General features: G+C 36.4%; 1 pseudogene; it reads left to right on the top strand.

Moving 5' to 3' along the window:
• Positions 1 to 239: 239 nt before the first annotated feature.
• Positions 240 to 23,179, top strand: LOC120133266 (annotated as a pseudogene).
• Positions 23,180 to 24,188: the final 1,009 nt, after the last annotated feature.

Genomic DNA, 24,188 nt, shown 5'->3' on the forward strand with positions numbered 1-24,188 from the left:
AATTAAATAAACAGTTCCATCAAATTGCCCATTAGTCAAACAGACCTTGAATGTGTCTAATCCGAAGGTGCAAGTTGGTTTTGTGATGATGAATGCATCATCACATAATATTTAAAAAAATTAATTGAATATGTATAATCCGAAGCCAGACTTCATTTCCTAGCTTAAAGTATAGTGGTAAAGCCCGGGCTGGTTAGGGAAGCGGACAACTCAAAATATGTATGATTCTATCTGTGAAAATGTTATCTTCTGAGAAATCCATGACGCTCAAATTTATTCTTCAGCAGGCTGATGACCTTCTGATACTATGCTGGACATGGGCAAGGCACTATGCAGGTTGCACTGATATTGCTAAGGCTCAGCATCCTCAGAGAATTGAGCTTAAAAACTGACGGCAGTGTTTTCTTGGATCACAATGGAACTTGGCTTTCAGGCTTTTCAAAGAATGTTGAGGTCACTACCGTTCTTCAAGCTGAGCTTTGGGGCTTGTTTGAGGGTCTAGTTAGCTTGGTCGTCCAGGTTTGATCATGTTCAGGTGTTGGTGGATAGTGTGACGCATTTCGACTGCTGGTTGACTCTCGAAGTAGCCGCAGCCCGGTAGCTTTAGTTCGAGCCTTCGAGCTATCTCTTGTATGTGCGGCTGGAGCTAGGATGTGACATTCAAGCACGTATGGCGAGACTCCAACATGACTGCCGATCTGGGGCGGAGCTTAGTGAGAGTACAAAGGGACTCGGTTCCTGTTAAAATTTGTATATTCGTTATATTTTTAGTCTAATAGTATTTTAGTTCATATAAAAATAAATATTTAAATTAAAAGTATAAAAATTTATTAAATATTTAATCAAGTGTAGACCAAACTAAAGTATGATAACCTCGTGTTCTCAAAATTTTTTGTCTAATAACAACTTATGTGATTGTAAGTTTTAGTATTACACAAATTAAGTGTTATCTTGTGAATTTTGAATTTTTTTTTTTATAAATTTAGGGTGAATACAAGGTAATGTATGTACAAAGACTCTCAACTATTTGACAATAAATGCTCATAACCTTACATGCGCAATACTCGAACTCGAGACCTCAAGAATAATATCAATCCCTTAATCACTAAGATCACTTAGTTCATGCTGAATTTTAAGTTTAAATATCTAATAAGTTTTATATTTTTTTAAATATTCTAATATTTCGATCTCTGTCAATATTTAGTCTGACTCTGTCCCTGCTGCCTACTGTATGTCCAGGATCGCCGATGAAGCTGACGCTCGCGTTGTCATCCACAACGAGATACCGACTGCTGCAATCGATAATTTTAATACAGTTGTCGGTCCGTTAGTTGCTGCTTAGTTAGTTGGTTTAGGCAACTTTGGCACCTTTCAATTAGAAAAAGAAGTATATGATGCCATTTTTATATCCGTTTATTAATTCCGTGAGTGTATAAAGGAATTCAAAATTTAATTTTGATTGAGTTAATATAATAATTTTACCATATTTACAATAAATTTAAGTTTAAATTTTATTACTGTCGTGAAAAACATCTATATTTTTTATCAGTACGTGAAATATATATATATATATATAATTTCCCTTCATCTCTCTATAATTTTTTCTGTCACAATCAGGGGAATAAAGCCATCGCATCAAGTTGTTTTATACGTCACCTTGTAAGAAGTACTATATTGATACCTGAATAAGTTTAAAGAAAAAATACTGGTACCTAAACTGTTTTTATTTTCTGGTACCTGAAATGTGGCTAAGTTAACTATTAATTATTGTAGTTTTACCAATGAAAGCAATGGTGAAAAATGGTAAATCATCCGCCAACATAGTTAATGTTATTTTGAAAGGTTGATCGTTTTCATTAAACATTGATTATGCATATCCTGCTTTGAATTCCTGACTCATACTTAAAATTATTTTACCCTACATAAAAATAATTGTATATTAAATTATATGTCGTCTAATCACTAATCTCCTCGGCAGCTTCAAGGAAATTAGGAAACAACAATGGCTTAGGAATACTTCTCAAATATCTAATTTCCTTATTTTTTTTATCAGTTTCATTTTTTTATTGCCAAATATATTAGTTTCAAATTTTTGATGAACCAAGATCCATGTGTTTTATTATAATAATTATGAAGTTGTCAGACGTTTAGAGGCAACCAGTCTCACCACCCACTTGAAGTTTTCTAAGGTTAAGGCTTTAATTACTTAATTAATTTGATAGCTTCTAACTTTGGAAATTGAAGATTCAAAGGGAATTTGTCATCCTTTTTCGAATAAATTATAGGAAGACCAAAAAATGTAGGACCGAATGATATAATGACATGACTATGGCAACATATTAAGGGTTTAATCCTTCGTTTAATATAATTTGGTTATGCTATTATCCTTCAAAAATTATATATATTCGGCATAAACTAAATAAAATCGCACAGCTTCAAGTAACGGAACACTAGTTGGAGAAATTATCTTGGATTCGCTCCCTAAAAGTTTATTTCTATGCTTGAATGTGAATGTTTGAACTCCATTTGCTAAATTAATAGTTCTGTACAAATATATATATATATATATATATATATTTAAATTTCTTTAATTTTGGAGTTGTAACTTATTTTGTATTAAAAAAAAGAAAGAAGTTAGGACAAATAGAAAATTGTTGCAATCAAGTTCTCACTTGCCCTAACAACTTTTTTGTTGTTGTAGTAGTTCACTTCTATTTTTAGTTCACCTGATCATGGATTATTGCAGTAATGTTTTACAAGAGCATATTTGAAGAAAGCAGACGTGAAGTAAAAATAGAAGAGTTCATAGCAAATACATATATCATTGATGATTATGGTTTTTAGATACAGTTTGAGTTTAACTTTTACTTTTCAATCCAAAAACAAATAAATTAGAATAAATATTGGATTAAAGGCACTTTAACATATTCACCCTAAAAATTTTAAGTTCGAATAATTACGTCCACAAAATATAAGTACATCATTATCAATTAACTAACGTAATTCTATATGAATAGACATAAAACTACCCTTATTAATAAAATAAATAAATGGTTTATTAATAGTTCTATTATTCTTATGATTAGATCACATTTATATTCCTTTTTAATATTTTTGATAAAATTTTAAATAAATATAAATAATTAATAATTCGTATATTATTTAAGATTTTCAGTAAAGACCATATGATATTGGAATTATGAGGAAAAAAGGTCTATTCCGATTGGCTATAAATACCAACCAATCTTCATGGCCGAATCCGCAACAAAACCTTGCATTCAATTTCACTAAATCCTCTTAGTTTCTGTAGAGACATTGAGCTGCTCTCTTGATCAAGCGTAGTAATTATCAAATAAATAAACATAATTCTCAATTTAAATAAATAAAATAAAATAAATAGAATAGTATTGAGAAATAGGGTGAATCCACAAAGACTAAAAAAATTTCAATTAAATTTGATTTGATCTCTAACCAAAAAATTTGTAAAATAAAATGAAAAGGAGGTTTATCGAATTTAATTTAATAAACTAAAATTAAATAAAAATAACAAAGCAATAAAAATAAATAGTTGAAAGAAATAATGATAGGAGATAGTCTCTAGCTTCGCTTTGACTCGACTCATCTCGATCCTTGAAATATATTTTACTTTGGGATTCCTGTCGGTTATAGTCAACAACCCAACCTTTGTAATTTGCTCTTCTCTCATGTGAATTAATTTCCAAAGTCAATCATTTGAATTTAATTCTTGTTTGGATTTAACTTCAACTATCGATGTTAACGCCAATATCTTCTTTAATGCTGGAAAAGTTCGTGCTTGGATTATGCGTATCAATAAGAATCGAACTCGATCTTAATTTCTCTTAGTGGATTGCCACTAAGTTAGTTCTTAGGGATTTGAATTTGCTACAATCTGATTCTCCTCCCCAATGGTAAATTAAAACAACATTCAAGCCAAGGTGCAATCTTTGAATTGAAAGTGTAAAGAATTTAAAGATTAAATTGATTATCTAACCTTGTTTGCCAAAAGTAAAAAGTTGAAAGAAAAGTAGAGCTTCAATAAATAACCAAGAAAATATAAATTATAATATGAATTTAAAAGTTGAACCTAAGAGTATTTATAACCCAAAAGTTCTAAGTAAATAAAATGACTAATTCTTAATCAAACTAAAAATAATACCAATAGTTCCAATAAAATAACTAATTTCTAAATAAAATAATAATAAAATAATCAAACTAAAAATCTTAAATCTAAAAGGTTTATCACAAAAGATAAAAATAAATATTTAAGTCTTGTACTGAATTATGTTTCATCTTATGATAACCTTATGCCAAGTTAATTCCAATTAAATATTCAAGATGTTTACTGGACCATCGAAATCTAATACTTTTTTTCTAATTAATCCAATAAAGCTTATGTCCAAAATAAACCCAAAATAAAAATAAATCAATAATATCAAATCAAAAAATAAAGAGTAAATAACAATAAATATATGCAATATAAAACACTCATTGATCAACCCAAGGGTGGTAATTACTTAGGATTTCTGTTGCTTCTCTTCCCTCCCCACAAGAAAAGTTTTTAAAATTAAAATCTGTTTCGGTAGTACTGGGATTTTGTTGATAAGTTGATCTATTTGTAATATAATATAATTGATCTGTACAAAGATATAATTTATTGAAGTTCAAGAATAAATGATTACCCTTTAACTTTATACAAGACTATTTTAGTAATTCCTCTGTTGTTTTTCCTCAGGTGTTGAAGTAGGGTTTAGCAAGGTCGACAATGTTGAGAATGAACTGGTAATGAATGGGGGATTCGTGGTACCACAGACCAACTCGATTGGTCACACATTTAGGTACCACAGAGTCATAAGACTAGATGATTATAAATATCTATCGAAACCATGAATTTGTCGTCTTGCATAGACTTTTATACCGAAATTATCATGTGTTTCATTCTAGTTGTGATTGAATGGTTGAGTGATTAATCTATTTTATACATGAAAACAGAGTTATCATGTCGAAAGTGAGAGGCAACAGGGTGTCGAAAACTTCTACCGGATCAATCATATTAACCAGACTTAAGACTTTGTAAGCAACCTGTGCATTTTGATTTGCAATTAGTTGATGCAGACTGCTAAGTATATTTATACATTGAAAATTATTGGACTCATGAATTTATTCAATTGCAGGTCAAGAGAATGAGAGAAGAGTATGGTAAGCTGAACAAGATGGAGATGGGCATATGGGAATGCTGCGAACTTCTTAACGATGTAATCGACAAGAGTGACCCTGACTTGGATGAACCTCAGATTTAACACTTGCTGCAAATGGCCGAAGCTATCCGAAAGGACTATCCTGATGAGGATTGGCTGCACCTGACAGGCCTTATCCATGGTATGATTGAGGCTTCTATATCTTGGGATCTTACAAATAAGACTTGTTTGATTTCGTTATCTGGGAAATTTTGTTAACTGTACGCTTTGTTTCCTTTGGTATAGACCTCGGAAAGGTTCTTTATCCTGAATTTGGAGAGCTTCCCCAGTGGGCTGTTGTAGGTGAGTCTCATTATTGTAGAGTAATGTCAAACTCCAATTGAACAATCTTATGTCTGAACTTGAAACATGATCGTTGGTGTTATAGGCGACACATTTCCTGTTGGTTGTGCTTTCGACAAGTCATTTGTTCACTACAAGGTAATTCCTTTCAGATTCAGAATCTCTATATCTCAAAAAAAAAAAAAAAAAGTCTGGAAAACAATGCATTGCTTTTAAATTAAGTCATTGTATCGGAAGATTTTTGAAGTTATGCCCTTTGTTGGTGCTGTGAAATTCGGGTTAATTTCCATCAATAATAACAAATTCACTTTGAAAACTATTATCTAGGTGACTAGTGTGAAATTTTTTGTACTAAAAATCACCCAAGGTAGATTCACAGGAAAGAGTGGAGGGGTCACAATGGTCCCTCTTAAAACCCACTCTCATTAGACAGAACTACCAAGACAAGTAATTTTAATAGGACAATAATTAACAACAACTATACCCGGCAATAGCTATTAAATAGACATAAAAGAGAACACCAAAATTTAACAAGATTAGGCCAAAATTATGCCTAAGTCCTCGAACACAACTAAAATAATATTTCACTAATAGAGGAAATATTACAAAGAGAGAGAAAGAGTACAAATAGCCTTTAATATAGAAAAAAGCTTATATTTGTGGGATGCTAAACTAAGGAGGAGAATGACTCTATTTATAACAAAAGAATTTCCCCTCCTCCTTATACAAAACCAATGTGGGATTCAAAATTTGCCAAAAAACCAACAAATCTCCACCTTGGCAAATTCCACACACATCTCTCAAAAATCCAATCTTCAGTAGTGTCTGCAAATTCATCTTTCAATTTGTAACAATATTAACCAAGTCTAAACAATGTTTAAACTTGACCGCAGTTACCACTTTTGTCAACATATCAGCAGGATTCTCAGTGGTCCGAATCTTCTGGAATATGACTTCACCTTCTTCTAGAATCTCTCGTATAAAGTGATATCGAACATCGATGTGCTTCGTCCTTGCATGGTAAACCTAGTTCTTTTCTAAATAAATAGTACTCTGACTGTCACAGTGCACTTTGATGTGCTTCTGTTCCATTCCCAATTCACCAAGCAACCCTTGAAGCCAAATTGCATCCTTCACAGCCTCTGTAACTGTCATATATACTTTGCCTCTGTAGTAGACAAAGCCACTGTTGACTGTAAGGTGGACTTCCAACTGATTGGTGCTTTTGCAAATGTAAACACATAACCAGTAGTTGATCGACGCTTGTCCAAATCACCTGCATAGTCTGAATCACAATACCCAACTACGCACTGACCATCTTGTTTGTCCTGCTGAAAGACCAAACCAATATCTACGGTGTTCAGAATATACCGCAGAATCCATTTCACAGCTTGCCAATGCTCCTTTCCAGGATCATGCATATACCTGCTCACAACCCCAACTGCCTGTTGATGAGTGTTTAAAATCGTTAATATTTGCTCATTATTTCTTCGATTTTGTCGAATTATTGCTGCTGAATTGGTCGTGTTATACTTGTTTTTGTACAGGTTCTTGCTTTCCAGAATTTGTGACAAAACGAGCGAATTCTGCATTTTTTTATTATTTGGTCACGGCTGGAGACATGGGCACGACTCTAGGCACGACGTGGTCTGACGTGGCAGTTTCTAGAAGGTCCAGTCAGCGGCGGTTTCTAGAAGACCTCGTCCGCACGCCTTTTGGAAGATTGACGAGCAGAGTTGCATTAGGAGACTAGTTTAAGTTTGAATTTAAATTTAAAAACTATTATCTTTTGTATTATTTTATTATTTTCTTTGTTTATCCTTTAGTCATTGAGAGGCTATAAATACCCACTTGGGGTAAGCCTAAAATCATCATTCGGAATACATTCTTCTTTTCTCTCTAGTTTTTATAAAAGTTTTCTCTTTTTCCTTTTCAAGTTCTTTTTATTTTTCTTTATTTTCAAGTTTTATTTTTATGCTAAGTATGACTTTTGTCATGCTTAGCTAAACTTTTCATAAGCCGAGAGCTGTCGCGATGATTTAATTCCAACGGGAGAATTGAAACGGTCCCTTAATATCTTCGGAATATCTCTCTCAATCTCTGCGCTTATTTTTCCAAATCAAAGATTACTTTGGTCAAGAGATTGTTGCGATTAAACGTGTGGGAGGAAGATTCGGCTTATAGAAAGCAATTCGACTTCCTGGGAGCACACTTGGCGAGATAGCTTCGCCAAGAGGGAATTGAGATCGAAATTGACGGTTATAGAAACAACAATCCGAGTTGGTCACCACGAACTTAAACGGTATTTGATCTACGTCAATAGATGTTGTTAGAATCAATTACCGAAGCCGAAATCAAAGATTGCCTTGGGTATTTAGTATACAAGATAGAGTCACAAGGATAGCCCTTATAGACAAAGTAACCGACGTGAGTCCCGAAGAGAAAATCTTATTCGATGATCTAAAGGAAATTGAATCAAAGCGAAGCTTGAGGCTACTTTTACCGTATTTATTCACAATCTTCATACTCTTATTTTTATTTAAATTGTTTTTATTTATTTTTACCATTTTAATCTCACATTACAAACCCCCATTTTTACTATTTTCGTCTGGTTAGAACCATTCAAACATTAAATTGTGATTTTCTAAGTCCCTGAGGATTCGACCCTTATTTCTCTATACTACGTATTTCCTTTATTTATTGATTAAGAATAAGGAATTATTTTGACATCCAAAACGACAGTTGTCAAATTGGCGCCGTTGCCGGGGACTTCGCCAATGTTACTAATGTTTTTTGTTTGCTTTTGATTTATGACCAGGACTAATCCGGGCACATTAGTGGAGTACAACCCGGAGATCGAAGCTGAAGCTAGGAGACTCCATGCACAAACACTTCGGGAAAGAAGGAGGCACCAAACAAATCCAGAAGAAGAATCAAACTCAGGTGAATTCGTTAATACAAATCCGATGGCCGAACCTACTATTCGGGAGTTAGCCGCGGCACCCACTGAACAACCTATGTCATTTTCCCCAAGGTGAAACTCCGTACCAGTTGAAGACTGGCCTTATTCATCTCCTCCCTACATTCCGTGGATTGCCAAACGAGAATCCGCACCAACATCTCAAGGAATTTCACATGGTCTGCTCTAGCATGACACCACAGGGAGTAACCGAGGACCAAATCAAACTTAGATCTTTTCCTTTTTCCTTAGCCGATTCGGCTAAAGAGTGGTTATTTTATCTTCCCCTAATTCTGTGTAACTACATGGGCTCAAATGACTTGTTGTTTTCTTGACAGGTTTTTCCCTGCGGCAAAAGTAAGTGAACTACGAAGGAGAATACTTGGAATCAAACAGCTTGATGGAGAGTCACTTTACGACTACTGGGAACGTTTTAAGAAGTTATGTTCTAGTTGCCCACAATATGGGTTAACCGAACAAACACTCCTTCAATACTTTTATGAAGGATTATCTCCCATGGAAATGAAGATGATCGATGCAGCCAGCGGTGGAGCCTTGGTGAATATGACTCCTACTGAGGCAAGAGACTTAATATCGACGATGGCTGCAAATTCCCAACAGTTCCGCGCAAATAATGAACCTTCTCGAAGGGTTCATGAGATAAGTTCATCTTCCTTGGAAAATAAAATAGACAAGTTAACTGAAGTCGTAAACTCTCTTGTTGCAAGAAAGACGGGACAAAACTGATTATGTGGAATATGTGCATTACCTGATCATCCAACAGACGGTTGTCCGCTGATTCAAGACGACGCAATAGCTCAAGTCAACGCAGTTGGAAACTTTTCGGGACCTCCCCAAAGAGCTTATAATCCTTATGGTAATACATACAACCCAGGATGGAGGGATCATCTGAACTTCAGTTATGCGCAAAACCCAAGACCAAATTAAGGCTATCAAGCGAGACCTCCACCACCGGAACAACCGCAGAAGTCATCATTAGAATCGATTGTCGAGAGGTTAGCACTATCCCAGGAGAAATTCCAGTATCGAACTGAAGCCCACTTCCAAGAGATGGACAAACAGATAAGCCAACTAGCGCAAACCTTGGGTCGCTTGGAATGACAAGGTAAGCTTCAATCTCAAACTGAAGTAAACCTGAGGGAAAACGTCAGCGCCATCACTCTTTGGAGTGGTACAGTAGTAGCACAACCTATCCCATCAGACCAGGCAATCCAAAAAGAGAAGAAGATCAATGACGCATGATCCAGGAAAGAGAATGATAAAGAACAAATAGACGATCTGTCGCCATCTCTCCCTATGACGTGCCACCGCCTTTTCCATCAAGGTTAGTTAAAAAGGATAAAAAAGCTGAGGAAAAGGAAATATTAGACGTACTTCGGAAGGTAGAAGTTAACATACCTCTCCTCGAGGTTATCCGGAAGGTTCCAAGGTATGCCCGGTTTTTAAAGGATCTCTGTATGACAAAAAGAAAGCTTACCGGAGTCGAGAAAGTAAGCCTAGGAGCGAACGTCTCAACCGTTTTCCAACAAAAGTTACCACATAAACTGAAGGACCAAGGTATGTTCGCAATCCCTTGTAAAATTGGTAATGTTGAGATTAAACGAGCTATGTGTGATCTTGGTGCATCAATTAATGTAATGCCTCTATCTATCTATAAAATGGTCACTAACGATCCTTTGAAGGATACAAAGATTTCGATACAGCTTGCCGACAGGTCGATAATCTATCCTGAAGGACTCTTAGAGAATGTATTGGTGGAGGTAAACGACTTGATATTTCCCGTCGATTTTTATATAATCGACATGAAGAATGATCGCACGAGCACATCGTCTGATATTCTTTTAGGGCGCCCTTTCCTGAGCACTGCACACAAAAAAATTGATGTGAGAAGCGAAATTTTGACTATGGAATTTGACGGTGAGATCGTTAAATTTGACGCATATAAGGCAAGGAGGTATCCTGATAAAGTAGAAAGTTTAAATTCTGTCGATTTAATTGATCCTTTGACTGATGAATTTTTAAAGACTAATTTTTCCTTTGATATATGTAGGGAGCTGGAGGGTTATTATGAAAACATGAATTATGATCATACATAATTGAATTTGATTTCTTCTAAGCCTAAAGGCTTACCTTCTGTTCTGCAGGCACCCGAAGTTGAACTTAAACAGTTGCCTGATCACTTGAAATACGCCTTCCTCGGACCAAACAACACTCTGCCAGTAATCATATCAAAAGGGGTATCCAAGGAGGAGGAAAAAGACTTGATCACGGTTTTACGCCAATACAAGGAGGCTATAGGATGGACCATCGCTGACATAAAAGGTTTGAGTCCATCTACTTGTATGCATAAGATTAAAACCGAAGAAGGCGCAAAACCAACACGTGAGGGTCAACGCCGGCTGAATCCACCAATGATAGAAGTGGTAAAAAAGGAGATACAAAAACTCCTAGATGCAGATATTATATATCCAATTTCGGGTAGCAAATGGGTAAGTCTGGTACATGTAGTTCCTAAAAAACAGAGTTACTGTGGTTAAAAATTCTGAAGGAGAACTTGTACCAACACGAGTTCAGAATGGATGGAGAGTCTGCATCGATTACAGGAAGTTGAATTCTTTGACTCGGAAAGACCATTTTCCTCTTCCATTTATAGATCAAATGATAGAACGATTAGTCGGTAAATCTCATTATTGTTGTCTTGATGGATTTTCAGGTTTCTTCCATATTCCAGTAGCACCTGAAGATCAAGAAAAGACGACATTCATATGCCCCTTCGGTATATTCGCTTACCGACGTATGCCTTTCGGACTTTGCAATGCACCTGCCACATTCCAAAGATGTATGATTAGTATTTTTTTCTGATTTTATTGAGAAAGGTATTGAAGTCTTCATGGACGACTTCACTGTTTACGGCAATTCATTCAAGGAATGCTTATTAAACTTGAAAAATGTGTTGCGTCGGTGTCTAGAATTTAATCTTGTTTTGAATTATGAAAAGTGTAACTTTATGGTTGATAAATGTTTGATTCTAGGACATATTGTTTCATCTAAAGGAATTGCGGTAGATAAGGCGAAAACCAATATAATACGTTCACTTCCTTATCCCACTATGGTAAGGGAAATTCGCTCTTTCCGTGGCCACGCAGGTTTCTACTGTAGATTCATCAAAGACTTCTCTAAAGTGGCGCAACCATTATGCGAGCTCTTACAGAAGGATAAAATCTTCAATTTCGACCAACAATGCCAAGAATCATTCGACATATTAATGGAGAAGTTAGTTTCGACACCCATAGTCCAACCACCAAATTGGGACTTTCCCTTCAAAGTTATGTGTGATGCTTTGGATGGAAGTGTTGGAGCTGTGCTCAGACAAAAGATCGGGAAAGAGCCTCACGTTATCGCTTATGCATCCTGTACCTTAGATTCCGCACAACGGAATTATTCAACGACCGAAAAAGAATTATTCGCTAATATTTTTGCATTAGATAAATTTAGATCATATCTTCCTGGCACTAAAGTTGTTATTTTCTCTGATCATGCAGCCTTGAAGTACTTGCTCATCAAAAAAGAAGCAAAACCACGACTAATCCGTTGGATCTTACTCCTCCAAGAGTTTGATTTGGAAATCAAGGACAAGAAAGGATGTGAGAACTTAGTGGCCGATCACTTAAGCCGACTTCCAATCACTACATGTGATCCTCCCGTTCGTGAAGAATTCTCGGAGGAAAGCTTGATGATGACGCAGAAGTTAATACCTTGGTTCACAGATATAGTTAATTACTTAGCTACAGGTAAGTTGCCATCTGATTTAACGAGAGCCAAAGTAAATCGCATTAAGAGAGAATCTCGTTTCTTCATTTGGGATGATCCATATCTCTGGAAACATTGTTCAGACCAGATAATTCGACGGTGTGTTCCTGAAAGCGAGGTAAGCTCAATTTAAAATTTTTGTCATTCATATTCATGTGGCGGACACTTCGGACCGAAGCGAACTGCCCATAAAATTTTGGAATGCAGATTTTTCTGGCCTCATATTTTCCGTGATGCTTACTTGTTTTGCAAGTCATGTAATAATTGTCAACGTGCAGGTAATTTAAGTCGGAGAAACGAAATGCCCCTTAATCCTATACATATATGTGAAAATATTTGATGTTTAGGGACTTGACTATATGGGGTCATTTGTTTCTTCTTTTGGCAATTGTTATATAATTCTTGCGGTTGATTATGTATTGAAATGGGTAGAGGCTAAAGCCACTCGAAACAACGATGCTAAAACTACTGTTCAATTTCTAAAGAATTGTATTTTTTCCAGGTTTGGAACACCGAGAGCGATAATAAGCGACCGCGGCACACACTTAATCAATCGAGTAATTGATGTTCTCATGAAAAAACATGGAGTGAATCACAGAATTGCCATAGCTTATCATCCACAAACAAACGGACAAGCAGAAATTTCAAATCGAAAAATAAAGATGATTCTTGAGAAAATAGTTAAGCCAAATCGCAAGGATTGGAGCTTGAAATTAATTGATGCTCTGTGGGCTTATCGGACTGCATACAAAGGACCTATTGGCATGTCACCATACCGCCTTGTGTTCGGTAAGCCATGCCATTTACCTGTCGAGCTAGAACACAAGGCATATTGGGCCGTAAAACAATGCAATATGCAGCTAAAAGCGATTGGCGAAACACAGAAGTTATATATACAAGAGCTTGAGGAAATCCGGAGAGATGCTTACGACAACGCCAAAATATATAAGGACAAAACAAAAGAATTCCATGATCGAAAAATTGTTTCTAAATCTTTTTCTATCAGACAAAAAGTTCTTCTTTTTAACTCAAAATTAAAACTTTTTGCAGGTAAACTTCGATCAAAATGGAACGGACCTTATACAGTAACTGGAATATTTCCCCATAGTGCAATCGAAATTGAAGACAATTCGGGCACTCGGTTTAAAGTAAATGGACACATGATTAAACCATATTATGCGAATAACGAAGTTTGCCTACTTGAAGATCTCAACTTGGAAGAACATGTAGTCTGAATCAGGTCGTCGAGCTAACGACGTTAAACAAAAGTGCTTCATGGGAAGCAACCCATTGTTTTCAATTCCGTTATATTTTTTTATCTTCACTTTTTGTTTCCTTTTATTTTTATTCATTCAAGCATGTTTAATTTAATTTTTATTTTGCAGGAACTGAATATTTTTATTCAAACTTAAAATTGCGAAAAATTTCATTCGAATAGTGCAACTTTCGGAACCTGCAGAGCAGTTAAAAAGCGCACAAAGCAGAAAAAAAAAATATACACCAGCCATGCGCATCGTTTCACTTAAATGGCGCACGATAGTAGAACCCATGGAGGAGGCCGACGCACGTTAGCCAACCCCAATTTTTCCCTTTTCCCCCTTATGATATCTTCCTGCCGCCCAACCCCCCCAATCTCTTCTCTGCATTTTTTTAATTTAACCACGGACCCACCTTATCCTTTTCAATCACTTTTTCAAATTTTAAAATTTATCTTTTTCTAATCAGCTCAAAGTCCTCATTTGCTTCCAACTCTAAAATCAGAAGCCAATTTTAAACCAACCCCCTTCACCTTTTTCAAATTGATACCCCCCATCGCACACCACTCCGTCGCTCCTCCCCCTTCTGCTCACAACCGGTGGCACCAACCAACAAGTCAACCCACTTCAACGCTTTCACGACACCCACTCCTCCCTAATCCGCTATGGTGCACACACGAAACAGACCCGAGAACGCCAACACTCCTCCGCCTACCGTCCTAGGAGGACGACGTCGTTCAAACGCGCCGGCGTTCGTCGAGTTATCGATCGACTCCGACTCCATACCGCCGCCTCCTCCGACTCAACTGACGCAAGGTCATGGCCTAGTACCGATATCACCGTATCACTCGTCTTTTACGCCGACCGCCTCCTTCCGTCCCGGGCCAAGCACGTCTCGCCGCCCGTCCCCTCCAAGATCTCCATCTCCATCGTTTCATTCACTTCCGACTGAAGCAACACCGTCACGCTCACGATGGACGGCATTCTCGTCATACTCGATGCACTCGGTGACGTCGGATAATGCTCTCGAGGTAAATTCTAGTCCTGTTTCAGTACAACCGTTACTAATGTACCATCATATTTACGGTTTTACAGAGGATTTTACTGCCGGTTTTCCACCACCAGACCCATCGCCTAAAAAATCGAGCTCACAGCAGTACCACGAACGTGATACTTTGCCGACCCGTCCACCTCGCTCGGAGGATGCACCTGACAGCCCGCCGCCAGTCCACGAAAACCCAGAGCGCAACCGTCAGGGTCGTTCATACGTAGTCCCTCCCGAAGAAATGATGCACGGGTATTTGCAATTCTCCAATGATGAACTGGTACGTTTCAAGTCCGTAAGACACCGCCCTTTCCGTGTAGCTAAATATATTCTGACTCGTACTCTAGAAACATTGCATTTACGTGAGTCTGTTCACGCATACTTTGCTGCCATTGGTTGGGAACTTTATCCGATGATTAACTGTGGAACGTTTTATGAACTTGTGTTTAAATTTTATACCACTTTTAATTTTTCGCCTAAACGCCTGCTTAATGTTAGCTCACCTGATGTTGTCTCATTCCGACTATATGGAACTTACTTATCAATGTCTATATCGGAATTTAATCTTGCTATGGGATTCGTGATGGATGTCTCGAGTCCTCCGTATTTAACCGCTTTCCTTGAGATTCCACAGAGTTTTGATGCCGACGTGGCTTATAAGGCCCTTACGAGTTTAGCCGAACACACATTCAACGCCCGCTCGACTCGAGCCCATCTTATCCATGACCCAACCTTGCGCTATATCCATCGTTTCCTCGCCTACAACTACTCTGGCCAGAACGACTCATCCTCCTCCTTAAGTCGAGTCGAGTTATTCTTTTTATGGTGCATGTCCGCCAGTGAGCGTGTGAACCTAGGATTTTGGTTTGCTCGGGCCTTTGAGATCGTTATTCGATCCAATCGCCCACTTATCCTTGGACCTTACATTACACATATAGCTTCTCGCATCTTTCAATTTGATGTAACATGATTTACTTATGCTTTCTCTACAAATATCCGGGTGTCCTCACTCCTCGCAACGAGCGAGTCTTCACAAGCCGAAACACACAAGCGCCACCTCCTGCAACCCCACGCCCGGACATGCAATCCCAAATGGATGAATTCCACGACCACCTCCACTCCATTGAGATGAACATCTCAGAGATCCTCTCCTACCTACGTCCTAGCGCCTCTCATCGCGGCCGAGGACGTGGCCGACATTAAATCCGAGGAGTTCTCTATTCCTTCTCTTGCACTTTAATTTCTCGTTTTAAGGCAAAACGCTTTAAGTGAGGGGGTGTAGAGTGTAGGATTGAATTTCATTTTGCTTGTCTTTATGCTTTGAATCTAGTATGTGTTGGTTGAATTGGTCGGAAATTTCATTGATTGTTTTTGTCTTGTTGAAAGTTTTCGGAATGCTATGATTGTTTGGGAACACATTATTGTTTATGTTAGGATATTCTTGATAGCGAATAACATGAATTGTGATAAGTTGGTGTTTTTGTGATATTCCATGACTTTGTTAGTTGAAATGTGATTAGCTCAATGCATGAAACAATTTGGTGAGATTTGAGCCTTTACGAACATATCATTTTCGCTCTCATTTTATTTGATTGAGTGTGTCGAATTTGGCATTGGTATTCTAGAACCTGCATGTTAAATACTGTCGAGATTACACATGAACATGATGCTTTAAGATGATTAGGGCACCTTAGGATTAACCATTCTGTTTTCCCACTAAATAGCCTACCCATGTATTTTCCCCTTAGTTAACCACTTTTGAGCCTATTCCCGTTTCTTTTTTTCACCATATTTATAAACCCCGAGCCATTTTTTATCCCTCTTTTCTATCTTTTTCAGGGCAAGTGAATAATTTTACCATTGTATGCTCCATCGAAAAAAAAGGTTGAATGCGAAAAAAACAACAGTTCGAACGAAAAAAAAGAAAAAAAAGGGACTGTTCGAAAGAAAAAGAAAAAGAAAAAGAAAAAAAGACATGAAAAAGAAATAGAAAACAAAACAACAAAGTGTGAAAAAGAAAAAAATTCATTTCGAAAAGAAATTTGTTGTTTGATATATCGTCTTTTTATCTTGTTGTGCTTAATGTTTTGATGGAGTTGAAATTATTATTTGTTAGTTCCTTGCCTTGAATTTTTAGCCATATATTTAGCCTTTTCCCCACCTTCACCTAAGCCCCGTTACAAACAATAAAAGACCCTTTGATTTATGCATCTTGTTCTTATTAGTAGTGGATATTTGATTTACTTGTAGGCTTATGGTAATACCGTGTCAATTCTGACATTGAGCGTTTCTTTACCCCAAACACATTGAGTGATTTGAGTGAATCCCGGTAAGGTGTCGAGTTATGAGCATTGAGATTAATGAATGAATGGATATTATAATTGCACTTGACTTGTTCCAATTGGTGATGTTCAATTGATTGATTTCTTGACTTGAATAGTTATTGTGGTCTCTACCTTGCTCCCTTGAATATGAAACTTGACAAAGAACGTTTAATGAAGTTTTTGACTGATTTGGTTATCACTGAGGACAAGCATGAGATAAGTGAGGGGGAATTTGATGAGTGTTTATAATCGTTAATCTTTGCTCGTTATTTCTTCGATTTTGTCGAATTATTGCTGCTGAATTGGTCGTGTTATAATTGTTTTTGTATAGGTCCTTGCTTTCCAGAATTTGTAACAAAACGAGCAAATTCTGTATTTTATTATTATTTGGTCACGGCTGGAGACATGGGCATGACTCTGGGCACGACGCGGTCTGACGTGGCAGTTTCTAGAAGGTACAGTCAACGGTGGTTTCTAGAAGACCTCGTCCGCATGCCTTCTGGAAGATTGACGAGCAGAGTTGCATTAGGAGACTAGTTTAAGTTTGAATTTAAATTTAAAAACTATTATCTTTTGTATTATTTTATTATTTTCTTTGTTTATCCTTTAGTCATTGAGAGACTATAAATACCCACTTGGGGTAAGCCTAAAATCATCATTCGGAATACATTCTTATTTTCTCTCTAGTTTTTATAAAAGTTTTCTCTTTCCTTTCAAGTTCTTTTATTTTTCTTTATTTTCAAGTTTTATTTTTATGCTAAGTATGACTTTTGTCATGCTTAGCTAAACTTTTCATAAGCCGAGAGCTGCTGCGCTTATTTTTCAAAAATCAAAACAGGTTTCAAAATCAAAGATTGACTTTGGTCAAGAGGTTGTTGCGATTAAGCGTGTGGGAGGAAGATTCGGCTTATAGAAAGCGCCACGAACTTAAACGGTATTTGATCTACGACAATAGATGTTGTTAGAATCAATTACCGAAGCCGGAATCAAAGATTGTCTTGGGTATTCAGTATACAAGATAGAGTCACAAGGATAGCCCTTGTAGACAAAGTAATCGACGTGAATCCCGAAGAGAAAATCTTATTCGATGATCTAAAGGAAATTGAATCAAAGCGAAGCTTGAGGCTACTTTTACCGTATTTATTCACAATCTTCATACTCTTATTTTTATTTAAATTGTTTTTATTTATTTTTACCATTTTAATCTCACATTACAAACCCCCTTTTTTACTATTTTCGCCTGGTTAAAACCATTCAAACATTAAATTGTGATTTTCTAAGTCCCTGAGGATTCGACTCTTATTTCTCTATACTACGTATTTTCTTTATTTATTGATTGAGAATAAGGAATTATTTTGACATCCAAAACGACAGTTGTCACCTGTGAAATATCGGGTCTCGTACACACCATTACATACATCAAGCTACCAATAACACTTGCATACGAAACCTTTGACATGTATTCCCGATCTGCATCATCCTTAGATGACATGGATGCACCGAGCTTGAAATAAGGGGTAAGAGGTGTACTAACTGGTTTTGACTTCTCATTCATGCCAAAACATTTTAGTACCTTCCTCAGATATTATTTCTGAGACAAACAAAGTCACCCCAATTTCTTATCCCTTGATATCTCCATGCCTAGAATCTTCTTCGCTTCACCAAGATCCTTCATCTCAAACTCCCTGTTCAATTGAGTCTTTAGTTTCGCAATTTCTGTCTGACTCTTGGAAGCTATCAACATATCATCAACATAAAGAAGAAGATATATATAGGATCCGTCTTGTAGCTTGCGTAAATACACACAATGATAATATTTACTTCTTGTGTACTTCTGCCTTATCATAAACTTGTTAAATCGCTTGTACCACTGCCTTAGAGATTGCTTCAATCCGTACATCAGTTTTTCTAATTTGCACACCATCTCTTCTTTTTCAATAACTTTGAATCCAACTGGCTGAGTCATGTAGATTTCCTCATCCAAGTCTCCATGTAAAAATGCAGTTTTTACATCCATCTGAACTAGTTCCAAATCCAACTGCGTTACCAAAGCCAACAAAATTCTGATGGAGGAATGTTTTACAACTGGAGAAAATACTTCATTATAATCAACTCCCTCCGTTTGAGTGTAACCTTTAGCCATCAATCTTGCTTTGTAGCGGATGTTATTCTTGTCAGGAAATTCATCTTTCTTTGCATATACCCACTTGCACCCAATTGCCTTCTTTCCCTTCGGAAGACTAGCTAGTTTCCACGTCTGATTCTTTTGAAGGGATTGTATTTCTTCATTCATGGTGATCCTCCACTTTTTATGTTCTGAACTTTGGATTGCTTCATTAAAAGTGGCAGGAACGTCATCAATTACAATTGGTGATGCAAAAGAGACCATATTAGCATAACGAGTAGGTTGTCTAATGGTCTTCTTTCCCTTTCTGAGTGCAATTGATTCATGTTGTTATGGAGGTTCTTGGGTCTGAACCTCTTCTTCATCTGACTCTTCTTCTACCATAGGAGAGTCAACATCAATTTCTTTACTGGCTGGGACAATTCTGCTTCCTTCAAACTCCACCTGTTTGGGAGTTCCATCTGTCTGCTCCAATTTTTCTGAAGTCACCTTTCTCAACATGGTAGATTCATCAAAGGTAACATCCATGCTGAATATTATTTTCTTTGTTTCTGGACACCAAAGACGATAGCCTTTCACACCAGAGGTGATCCCTATAAAGATCACATTCTTTACTATTGGATCCAGCTTTGACCCCGTAACATGGTAGTATGTAGTGGAACCAAACACATGTAAGGAATCATAATCTGTAGCAGATTCTCCAAACCATTTCTCTAATGGTGTTTTACCACCAATAGCAATCGATGGTAAGCGGTTGACAAGGTGACAAGCATAGACCAAAGCCTCAGCCCAAAATTCTTTGTCTAACCCAACATTAGACAACATACACCGAACCTTCTCCACTAATGTCCAATTCATACGCTCTGTCACCCCATTCTATTGTGGTGTATATCTGACAGTGAAGTGCATGACAATATATTCTTCTTCACAAACTTTCAGAAATGGATCCTTTTTGTACTCTCCACCATTGTATGTACGAAGACGTTTGATTTTTCTGCCTGTTTGAGTCTCCACCATCTTTTTCCATTTAAGGAAAAATCCTAGCACCTCATCCTTTGTCTTCATTGTATACACCCAAACTCTCCGAGAAAAATCATCAACAAATGTGACATAATAGTGTGTTCCTCCCAATGAAGTTATCTTTGAAGGCCCCCATACATCTGAATGAACATAATCCAAAATACCTTTAGTATCATGGATTGTTGTTCCAAATTTCACTCTCGTCTTCTTCCCTTTGATGCAATGCTCACAAAAAACTAATTTGCAAGCCCGAGCACCATTCAATAATCCTTGATCTATCAGCAATTTCAATGATTTTTCACCAACATTCCCCAAGCGCATATGACTTGATTCCTTCTGACTCATGTTCATCAGTAGAAGCTGTCACTGTTGCTGTCCCAACAATTGTACTACTCAAAAAGTAATACACATTGTTTCTTTTCTAGATTCCCTTCATTATCACTAGTGCACCAGAGATAATCCTCATAATCCCATCTTTTACCCTCATTTCTAAACCTTTTGACTCTAAGGTTCCCACAGAGATGAGATTTCTCATTAAATCTGGTATATAATGGACACCTGTGAAGGTTTTGATTGATTCATCCTGATTCCTCAAGCGAATTGAACCAATCCCAAGTGTGTCAAGAGGAGAATTATCTGTTGTGTAGATAATTCCACCTTTTAGTTCTTTAAAATCAAAGAAACATTCTCTATTGGGGGTCATATGGTGGCTACAAGCTGAATCTAACAGCCATGAACTGGAACAGCTGGTTGATGGCGTAGCAGCGAATACGAAATCTGAATCTACATCATCATACTCAACCACATTTGACTCTGAGACATCCTTTCACCTTTCAGGTTTGCCTTTATTCTTTAGCCTGTGACATTCTTTCTTCCAGTGCCCTTTTTCTCGACAAAAGGCACATTCATCTTTTCTCAATCTGAACTTTGACTTCGATCTCCCTCTCATTCCTTTATTCTGACTCTTCGAACGACCTCTAACAACAATAGTTTCTGCTTCGACACTTGTGTTTTCTTGTTTGTCTTTCTTTCTCAATTCATAATTATACAAGACAACAGTTACTTCACTGAAAGACACATCAACTTTCCCATGAAGTAAAGTAGTTTCAAGATATTCAAACTCATCAGGAAGTGATCCCATCAATATCAGAGCCAGATCTTTGTCTTCAAAAGTCACGTCCATATTCATCAGATCAGTCACCAGCTCATTAAAGGTAGTAATGTGATCATTCATAGCGGTACCTGGTACATAGTTGAAGCGGAACAATATATTTTTCATGTAGAGCTTGTTCTGACCGTTTTTCTTCAAAAATTTCTCCTCCAGTGCCTTCCACAATTTACTTGCAGAAGTTTCCTTAGAAAATGCATACTTCTGCTCTCTATAAAGACACGATCGAATAGTACCACATGAAAATCTATTAATCCTCTTCCATTCTTTCTCCTCAACATCATCTGGTTTCTCTCATTCAATAGCAATGTCTAGACCCTACTGAAATAGGGCATCTAGAACCGCACTTTGCCACATGCCAAAATGACCAGTGCCATAAAAAATATTCACTGTAAATCTAACATTTGTCATAGCATTTCTTGCCAAAATTGAAGATGAAGAAGCTGTTGACGACGATGTGGATGTTTTTGTATCGTCTGTCATTTGTGCTACAAATTCTATTTAATAGCTATCAATGCGGAATGTCAATTAGCCCAAGGAATTTTTTTCCTGATGTGGAAGATCAGCCTAAGCCGCAACCACTGAGCATACTAAAATAAACCAAGAGCTCTGATGCCAATTATTGTGAAATTCGAGTTAATTTCCACCAATAATAACAAATTCACATTGAAAATTATTATCTATGTGACTAGTGTAAAAACGATTGTACTAAAAATCACCCCAATGTAGATTCCCACGAAAGAGTGGAGGAGTCACAATGGTTCCTCTTATAACCCACTCTCATTAGACAGAACTACCAAGACAAGTAATTTTAATATGACAATAATTAACAACAACTATACTCGACAATAGCTATTAAATAGACATAAAAGAGAACACCAAAATTTAACGAGGTTAGGCCAAAATTATGCCTAAGTCCTCGAACACTACTAAAATAATATTTTACTAATAGAGGAAATATTACAAAGAGAGAGAAAAAGTACAAATAACCTTTAATATAGAAGAAGACTTATATTTGTGGGATGCTAAACTAAGGAGGAGAAGAGCTCTATTTATAACAAAAGAATTTTCCCTCCTTCTTATACAAAACCAATGTGGGATTTAAAATTTACCAAAAAATCAACAGTTGGAACATTAGTTTGAGGAAAATCCTATCATAACCCTGATTACAACACTGAATATGGGGTGTAATAGGAGGGATGTGGACTCAACAATGTGATGATGTCATGGGGGCATGATGACTACATGTATTTGGTATATCTCCGACTTTTGTGTCCGATTTTCTGACCTTAACGAACAACATTTTAGACTTGAAGGAAGTGCAATGATACTAACCGGTTTTGTTATCTCTATTCAGGTGGCCAAGGAGAACAATACAACTCTTCCACCGGCAGCTCTTTTCATCATTCGATACCATTCGTTCTATGGTATGGAAAAGAAATAAAAGCCGGGTTCATTTTTTATTATTCCAACTCTACAATTACTTGATTTGGATACCAACCTATTTATGTTATGTTGTTGCAGCATTGCATAAGTCTGGAGCATACAAACGCGTAATGAATGAGGAGGATGCTGAGAATCTGAAGTGGCTCCATATATTCAAGTACTGAATTTTGCTTTCTTTTTTTTACCTTGGAGTCTTATATTTGGTTTGATTCTTATACAATACTAAACAAGCTTTTTCCACTTACAATTCTGCAGTAAGTATGATCTTTACAGCCAGAGCAAAGTCCAGGTCGATGTCGAGAAGGTCAGCCATATTATCTCTCTCTCATTGAGAAGATGAGCACTGCAAACATGAGCTTTGTTTTAGATCCGTACAGCACCGTTTTCGACCTTAAAACATCCTGCATTTTTTTTCTGCAATACTTCCCGGCAAAGTTAAGATGGTGAATTCGGGTTCTGTTGGCCTCACCCCAGTTGAATGCCTCAGCTTCAAGCTTATTATATGGATTGTAGAGTTCAGCCTGCTAACGTTAAACATCCTTGTAAAATGTTTGCTGGCTGGGTTTCGGAATTATCTATACTATGAAAATAATGTTTTCTGTTTCAGTTTCAGAATTTATCTATACCATTGTCTTGTAATAACATTCCTTTTTAAACTTTCATTAACATGACAATGAGATTATGTTTCAAAACTCAAATTTCTCTATCAAACTATAAGGTGTGATTGCTCATCTCATTCCTTGTTAACCAAGAGGTTGGTATTTGATTTTCACTCATAAAAATAATGTTTCCGAAAATTTTGAACTTTTCATGTTTTTATAGAAAATATCTCAATAAATTTAAAAGTTGTGTCTGATATTTAATTATGTCCAAATTTGAATAACAAAAAAAAAATCATGTTGCAACTTTAGATTTTGTTATATTATAAGAGAGAGAACGACAATAGAAATATTCAGATAATAAAATAAGACACCAAAATTCTAAATGAAAGACTTCAAACAAACAAAATCGTATATGTGATTCATTAATATTTAAAATAACAAAAATATAAGAGGATTTTGATTATCAATGACGGAGCGAATATTGATAGGCTGAAATATTGAATTATTTAAAAAATATATAAAGATTTATTAGGTATTTAAACTCAAAATTCAACACGAACAAAACGATTTTAGTGATTAAGGGATTATTTTTATGCTTGAGGTCTCGAGTTCGAGCATTGTGTATGTAAAGGTATGAGGGTTAATTGTCAAATAGTTAATAGTTTTTGTATATATATTACCTTGTCTTCACCCTAGATTTATTAAAAAAAACTTAAAATTCACAAGATAACACCTAATTTATCTAATATTTAAATTTATAATGATTTAAATTGTTATTAAACAAAAAATTTTGATAACACGGGGTTATATTTCTTTAGTTTGGTCCTTACTTGATTAAATATTTAATAAATTTT

Source organism: Hibiscus syriacus, unplaced genomic scaffold (genome assembly GCF_006381635.1).
Source record: "Hibiscus syriacus cultivar Baekdansim isolate YM2019G1 unplaced genomic scaffold, ASM638163v2 tig00110578_pilon, whole genome shotgun sequence".
NCBI classification, from domain to species: Eukaryota; Viridiplantae; Streptophyta; class Magnoliopsida; order Malvales; family Malvaceae; genus Hibiscus; species Hibiscus syriacus.